The sequence below is a fragment of the Pan troglodytes genome, chromosome 5, assembly GCF_028858775.2.
Source record: "Pan troglodytes isolate AG18354 chromosome 5, NHGRI_mPanTro3-v2.0_pri, whole genome shotgun sequence".
Lineage (NCBI taxonomy): Eukaryota > Metazoa > Chordata > Mammalia > Primates > Hominidae > Pan > Pan troglodytes.
Genome location: NC_072403.2, coordinates 12,726,296 through 12,734,874, shown reverse-complemented (window position 1 = coordinate 12,734,874; position 8,579 = coordinate 12,726,296).

Below are 8,579 nucleotides of genomic sequence, written 5' to 3'. Positions count from 1 at the left end.
ATCTGGTCAAAACAGGATGTTTAAAGAAACTGAACAAAACCAGCTAAAACCAAGATGGCAACAAAAGTGACCTCAAGTTGTCCTCACTGCTTGTTATACGCTAGTTATAAGGCACTACATGCTAAAAGACACTCCCACCAGCACTATGACAGTTTATAAATGCAATGGAAATGCCCAGAATTTACTTTATATGGTTTAGAAGGGGAGGAACTCTTGGTTCCAGGAGCTCCTCACCCCTTCTCTAGAAAATGTGTGAATACCCTGCCCCTTATTTAGCATATAATTAAGGCATAGTTATAAATACAGCTAGCCAGCAATCCACAAGTGCTACTCTGCCTATAGGGCAGCCCTGCTCTGTTTGTGGAGCAGCCATTTTCCTATACTCTGTTGCTATAATAAACTTGCTTTGATTTCACTTTATTTTGTTGGCATGCTCTTGAATTTTTTCCTATGTGAAGCCAAGAACCCACCTGGGCTGAGCCCTAATTTTGGGGTTCACCTGTGTCATTGACGATAGGATGGGAAGACATGGAAGGTATGTATAGGAGTGTATGTTGAGGATGTAATATGAAAGAGACCCAAATGGCCATCTTCCAGAGTTGGAAGTCCATAGCAAATGCCTAAAGCTTAAAAAGATCAAGAAATTACAATATAAGCATGTTATTTAGAGAAATGGAGATAGGTACTCAAAGCCTTCACTAAAAGAGTTGGCTGTTGTTGCTCCACATAGTGGTTAATGAGAGGTGGCTGACAGCCTGCCTTCTTTTTTGTAACAGGGCTAAAAACTGCACCAAACAGGAGCCTATTCTCTGTAATATTTTGTCTATGAAATTCTGGAAGAATTCTTCTGACCTCATCACTATAGGACTTCATGCTCTGGGCCAGAGGTCACAAAATGGTGCCATAGTAGTGGGTTTTTTTATGACTCCCATAGTTTTATATTTTTAATAAAAATATTTGAATTCACTGACAACAATTACAAATCAGGAGATTTACAGTAAAATACCGATTTCTAATTTCCCTTGAAAGAAATCAGAAGATTCATGAAAACAAATGCCTGCCCAACAACAGCAGCTGACTGACACGGGGACAGAGCTGTGCCCCTCAGGCAGCCAAAGGCCCCACCTGGTACTCACCTGCTCCCCACCTTCCCCCACTGGCGTTTTTGGTTACGTGCCTGGCCTCTGTAGGCATTTGCATACAGGTGTCAAAATACTGCTTTTCCTACTTCACCTTTTGGAAGCACTATAAGGGATTTTTTTCTCTCTTTTCATCCCCATTAATTTTCTATTCCTTCATAAGACAAGTATTATGCAATCTATTAGGGATAGTGTAGCAGAGAGAGTTCAGTCACTGCAGTGAGAAAGAACCAGTTACAAATCCAGATTCTACCAAGTTCTGTGACTGTGAGCAAGCCACTTAATTTCACTGTACCTCAGGTTCCTTTTGAGTTGAATGGGTCATATAATTGTTGTTGCAAGGGTTAGGCATGATAATTTTCATGAAGTTGATTGCCCACTCCATTGTTAAAAGCCACAACACCTAAAGCAAATTATTAAATAGATAATAGATTTGATTAAATATCTTCAGGCAGATGTAGGTATTCCCAAAAGTTTTTTCATCTCTAAGAGACAAGACAAGATTCTGATCATCTAAGGGTCTTGGCCCATGGCTGTTCAATGCTGTGAGTGGGTATAGTCTAATTGTTTAAGTAAGTTGATTTATTGGGGAAAAGAGAATGCTGAAGTTTAAAGTTTCAAGCCTAGAACCCATGGACCCTTTAGTTAATCAGTTTCCACAAATATTTACCAAGGGTCTCCTGGGTTTCAGACACTTTAATGGGCTTCAAGTAAGGTACATGTTATTGTTGTTGTTGTTGTTGTTGTTGTTGTTGTTGTTCGAGATGGAGTTTCGCTCTTGTTGTCCAGGTTGGAGTGCAATGGCGCGATCTCGGCTCACTGCAACCTCTGCCTCCCGGGTTCAAGCAATTCTTCTGCCTCAGCCTCCCGAGTAGCTGCGATTACAGGCATGCGCCACCACGCCCGGCTAATTTTGTATTTTTAGTAGAAATGAGATTTCTCCATGTTGGTCAGGCTGGTCTTGAACTCGCAACCTCAGGCAATCTGCCCGCCTTGGCCTCCCAAAGTGCTGGTATTACACACGTAAGCCACCGCGCCTGGCCAGTACATGCTTTTTTCTAAGAGGAACTCAGAGTTTAATGAAAAATGCTTATTTATAAAGAGACATATGACTAGTTGTGGCAGTAAGAATTTAGAAAAGAGGGAGACTTTTTAACTGTGTGATTCTATACGTTCTAGAATGTGCTCCTGGATGTTGTCAGGACTCACTTCCTGGGCTTTCTGCAGAATAGGATCAGCAGTTATCCATTCACAAAGGGTCAGAAGATTGCTTTATGTGGCCCTATATTTCACAGAATTTTAGAGTTGGCATCTTCAAAATAATAACAGGGAAAATGCTGGGCCATCCGCAGATGTTCAACAAATTCTTAGAATATGTAAGCAGGAGGTCAATTTCATCAACTCCGATCCATCAAAAATGATTTCAAATAAGAAGGGCGGCGCTGAGAGACTGAGTGACTAGGTTAAGGTTACACAGCTTGCTAATCAAGCAAGGAGTGCACAGAAATGACTAGTCTATTGTAGGGAGGAGAAGAAAATATCTTTCAGATTTGCCCTGGGAAGAGAGAGAAAAGATCTTCCACTGCCTTCTCTATGGTGATGGCTGGTGTAAGGAACACCTGCATCCTACCTAAGTATTTAACTTGAGACACGTGAATCCTTTCATTTATTAACAAATATTTGGGCTGGGCGCGGTAGTTCACGCCTGTAATCCCAGCACTTTGGGAGGACCAAGGCGGGCGGATCACGAGGTCAGGGGATCGAGACCATCCTGGCTAACACTGTGAAACCCTATCTCTACTAAAAAATATACAAAAAATTAGCCAATCATGGTGGCAGGCGCCGGTAGTCCCAGCTACTTGGGAGGCTGAGGCAGGAGAATGGCGTGAACCCAGGAGGCAGAGTTTGCAGTGAGCTGAGATCGTGCCACTACACTCCAGCCTGGGCGACAGAGCGAGACTGCGTCTCAAAAAAAAAAAATTGTGGAGTGCCTACCTGTGCCAGGTACGGTTCTGCAAAGCCCTCTGCCCAGCAAAACAGAGCAAGAGACTGGCTCTCATGGAGCCTGCAGTCTAGCAGGGCTGGTGGCAGAGGGAGGTGGGGCCAGCCACAAACAAGGGATGCAATAAATATCACAGTACTGTGTATAGCATGGTACGAGGTGGCAGGTGCCATTGGAAAAAGTCAAGTAGAGCAGGCACAGTGGATGTTATGGGTTTCTGTCCAGACCTCCTCTTCAGGATGAAGATATCCCCATCCCCGAGCTGCTGGGATATCGGTGGCTGGTGACTCACAGCTGCCTCCCTCAGCTTCTGGAAACAGTCTTGCTTACAGTTATGCCTTTCCCAGGGTGAAGCCCATGACCAAGTCTGCCGGACCTGGGATACAAGGCCCAGCCCCTTTCCTCAACTGGAGACACTCTAGGGCCTTCCCAGCTCCAGAGCTCCCTGTAAGGCTGGCTCAGTCCTCAGTGGCAGCCAGCCAACCACATGGGGTGCCGGCTTCTCTCTCCCCATCCTGCCTTCCCAGCTTCCTCACAGGTGTGTGCTCCCTGAGCACCCCCCAAGAGCCTGCTGCATGCCTCTCTCTCGGTCTCAGCCTTTTGTTCCAGGGAACACGATCCTAGACAGCAAGATAGGAAGATCAGGAGGGAGAGGACGACAGCTTGCCTATTTTAAACAGCACGGCCATTGTAAACCTCATTGGGAAGATAACGTTTGGGAAAAGCTTGAAGTCATGAGAAAAATTTTAAATTGATAAAAACATAATTTAAATGTTTCTGTTGCTTTTGTCTTTGGTTGCTTATGGTGAAAAACCAAGGCAAATGTCTCTTTTATCAGGAAAATACATTAATGGGCTTAAAACATAACGTGAATGAAGAGATTGAAGCCTAGCAAGGCATATGGCTCAGGACAAAAGAAGGAGAATTGTGTGATTCCCCTCTGGCAGCCCTAAAGAGAAGGGGCTGGGGCCTCCAGAGGGAAGAAGGTATAGGGCAACAGTACTTGAGAGAGGTGAGGACCCCAGCAATCTGATAAGAGGCCTGCACCCAGTGCCAAGAAATTGGCAATGATTTCTAGGAACTAGAGGTCTGATATTCCATTTCGAGTTTCTCCCTGTACTCATGCATTGGCCGTCATGCACAATGCCACATCATCTTGGGGAATCTGGTGGGAAGAGAGGTGCTTTGTTTGCACCAGGTTATTATGAAGAGAGGGCAGAGGCCTAAGGCTCCCCAGCACCAAGCTGGAGTCAGGTGTTGTAGCAAGAGGCAACGCAAAAAACTGCCCGGACCAGACCCTCCCTGGATGGTTAATATTGGGACTGCTGGTCTCTGTGCCGTCCTGTGAGATTATAGCGTGCATATATTTAATTGACTATTAAAGGAAGAGGAGCGCCATATGGCTGTAAAACCTGGGGAGATTTAGGTTACAAAAGAAGCATGCTTATTTAGAAATCTTACACATTCAGAGGTATTATCCATCTCTAGCAATAGCAGAGTGAAATAAACATATTTAAGTAATGGCAACAGCAACAAGGAAGACTTTTAAGCACACTTTCAAATTTTGCATTGACAAACGTGGTGAGACCTTTCAACTTTCTGTTTCAAAATCCAAATGTATTCTGATGAAAGCTCTTTATTCATGAACATTTTTGTGCATGTGACTAGGATTTTACTCTACACATCTCAGACAAAACTCCTTTCATTCCACCTGCCATTGGGCAATGCTCTCCAAGGGGAGGAGGAAGCTCCTTCCAGAGTCCTGCCAGACATCAGCACAGGCCCTGGGGCAAGAACTGGCCACCTCTGCCTGTGCTGGGTGGAGAGCAGTGGAGTTGGATGAGGAGGGACATCAAATTTAAGGAACAAAATCAATTGACCCTGTTTTGATGCTAACTTTTCCTTGGCTGTTATTCTATGTCCAGAGAAGCAAATGGGGTGGTCCTGTACCTTTCCCAGATGGTCTCTCCTCCTCCTCCTCCTCCTCCTCTTTCTCTTCCTCCTCCTTCTTCTTCTTCTTCCTTTTCCTCCTCCTCCTCTTCCTCTTCTTCCTCCTCCTCTTCCTCCTCCTCCTCTTCTTCTCCTTCTCCTTCTTGTTCTTTTTTGAGATGGAGTCTCACTCTGTCACCCAGGCTGGAGTGCAATGACACGATGTCAGCTCACTGCAAACTCCGTCACCTGGGTTCAAGCGATTCTCCTGCCTCAGCCTCCTGAGTAGCTGGGATCACAGGCATGTGCCACCATGCCCAGCTGATTTTTGTATTTTTAGTAGAGACGGGGTTTCACCATGTTGGCTAGGCTGGTCTGAAACCCCTGACCTCAGGTGAGCCCCCCACCTCGGCCTCCCAAAGTGCTAGGATTACAGGCGTGAGCCACCGCGCCCTGCCCAAATGGTCTTTTCTTATCTGAGTTCCATTCTTTAAAAGTAAACTTAAAAAAAAAAAAAAGCCTCTTATCATGAAGACGTATGTGGGCAGGTAGAAAGGATTTTACAGGATACCTTTTGTAATGCTTCCATACAATATAAAATTTAACATCTTAACCATTTTCCAGTGTATAGTTCAGCAGCGTTAAGTACATTCATGCTGTTGTGCAACGAGCACCACCATCCGTCTTCAGAGCTTTTTCATCTTCCCAAACTGAAGCTCTGTACCCATCAAACAATAACTCTCAGTTGCCCCTTCCCTCAACCCCTGGCAACACCCATTCTACCTTCTGTTTCTGAATTTGGCTCCTCTAGGAACCTTATATGAGTGGAATCATACAGTATTTGTCGTTTTGTGACAAATACTTATTGGCTTATTGCACTGAGTATAATTTCTTCAAGGTTCATCCATGTTCTAGTATGTGTTAGAATTCTCTTCCTGTTTAAGGCTGAGTAATATTCCATTGTGTGGATAGATCACATTTTGCTCATCCATTCACCTGTTGAGAAAAACTTGGTTTGCTTCCACTTTGGACTATTGTGAATAATGCAGCTATGAACAAGTGTGGACAAATCCCTGGAACAGTTTTTGTAATTTGCTTTTACTTCCCCAGGGCAACTTAGGACTTGACAGATTTTGAATATGAACTTACTTTCCTTCCTTGAGACTAGATAGATTTAAGATTAAGTGTTTTTACAGGGGGCCTTTTCTTTGACTAAGTATCATAGAAAGTAATTTGGTGTCTGGTGCATGGTGCATTGCTTCTCTGAATGAATAATTCAGACATTTCAAAACACTAGTGGATTTGAAAATCAAATTCACACAGAGAGGGTGAGTTGTGAGAAAAGGATAGCATAGGCACCATGATTCAGGTTTGGGGTTCTACAGACTGACACCAAGAAATCAAATGAGAATAAATTACAATTCAGCTGTGAGTGTGCAACACACACACACACACACACACACGGAAGCAGCTAGTTTAAAAGTCAGGAAAGCCCACAATTCTAGCTGCATTTTGTAGACTACCTTGAGGTTTGAGCTTTTACCTTATGGTAAGACAGGTGGAAAGAGTTGGGAATAAGGATCTGGAGAGTTGAACCTACTTGTGCTCTCCCACCTTGTTGCCTGATAGTGTACCTTAGATAGTTAATGGCAAGGCTTCCAATGGGCCAGATGAGGTTGCAGAGAATTTTCCATTTCATACTACAGACTGCCCTGTTGACCCAGCCAACAGTATCACAGATTAACGTCACTGGCCAATTGAGAGGACACTCAGCAGGCATGAGTGCTTAGGGCCTCTGGAGCCCAAGAGCCAAGAGCAGGACCCTCACCTCCTGGACGCCATGGCAGCTATCCTTTCCAGTGGCCTCTCGCAGGCTACATGGCCTCTCATTTTTGCTTTTCCTTACACATCTGCTCTTGTTTTTTCTCTCAACTGACTTCCTTTGTTTACTCACTTTGAATATAGCTCAATAATGCCACAAAGCTTGATTTTCCAATGCTACTTTTATTGACTATCGAGTTCATTGCATCTGCCAGTGGTGTCTGCATACCTCGGTTTGAAACTTTGAGCATCTCATTGACAAGCTTTGGAACTCATTGCCCAATCCAAGTCATCTAATACCCTGGGTGGATGGCAGTGGAAGGAAGGTAGGAAAGGTAGGAGGATGGTGGTGGGAGCCCTGTGGCATGTAGGACTACCTACCCTTCTCCCTTCTTTTTTTTTTGAGAGGGAGTCTCCCTCTGTCGCCAGGCTGGAGTGCAGTGGCGCTCACTACAACCTCTGCCTCCCGGGTTCAAGGGATTCCCCTGCCTCAGCCTCCCGAGTAGCTGGGACTACAGGCACGCACCATCATGCCCAACTAATTTTTTTGTATTTTAGTAGAGACAGGGTTTCACCATGTTGGCCAGGATGGTCTTGATCTCCTGACCTCATGATCCACCTGCCTCGGCCTCCCAAAGTGATGGGATTACAGGCTTGAGCCACCATGCCTGGCCAGGACTACCTACCCTTCTTAGAGACGTCGGCTGGGAGCCAATAAACAAGTCTAGAGCACTGACTGAAAGCACGTTGGATGAAAGAAAAAGTTGGTTGAAAATGAAGAGAGAAACATCCATGCCCTCAGCTCACAACGTGGTCCTGTTTAGCTTCCATCCCTCCTTGTGTAATAGTGGCCCTCTAGACATGACTCACTCATTGGAGAGACTGTAAAACATCCATAGAAATAAATCATTGTGATTTTGTTGTTCTTTTATGGAAGGCCCTTGGTTACATTAATTAATTAGCCAGTTAATTAACTCATCAGCCTCCAAATGTGTATTGAGCACTGACTACGTGCCAAGCACTCTGCTTTGTCCCTTTTGCGTCAGTGTACAGAGGCTCTTAGAGTGCTGGCTACATTTAGCTTGGGAACTAAGACAAGAGTCCTGACACCTGGTAAGAGTTTACCTGTCTCCCAGGGACTCTCTAGGAGCTTTTATATGTTATCATTTTTAATCCCCTGGCAATTCCAAGTGCTAAGTATCATATTTTCCTTGTTGTAGGAATAAATCTGAGGCTCAGAAAGGTAAATAGCTTGCCCAAGTCACACAACCAGCAAGTGACCACGAGTGATGCCCTAGATGGCCTTTGGCAAAATTTGTGCTTTTGGTACTCCACAACCCTTGGCAAAGCTATGAATAGAGGTGGATGTGCTAGAGACGCTTGATTGAAACATACACCCTGTAGGTAGGTCTGTAACTCACTGAAATAAGTATAACCCAGATATGTCCATTTTAAAGTGAATTTTTTAAAATACTGGCTGGGCACGGTAGCTCATGCCTGTAATCCCAGCACTTTGGGAGGCCGAGTCGGGTGGATCACCTGATGTCCGGGAGTTCGAGACCAGCCTGGCCAACGTGGTGAAACCCCATCTCTACCAAAAATACAAAATTAGCTAGGCATGGGGGCACATGCCTGTAATCTCAGCTACTCGGGAGGCTAAGGCAGGAGAATTGCTTGAACCCAGGAGG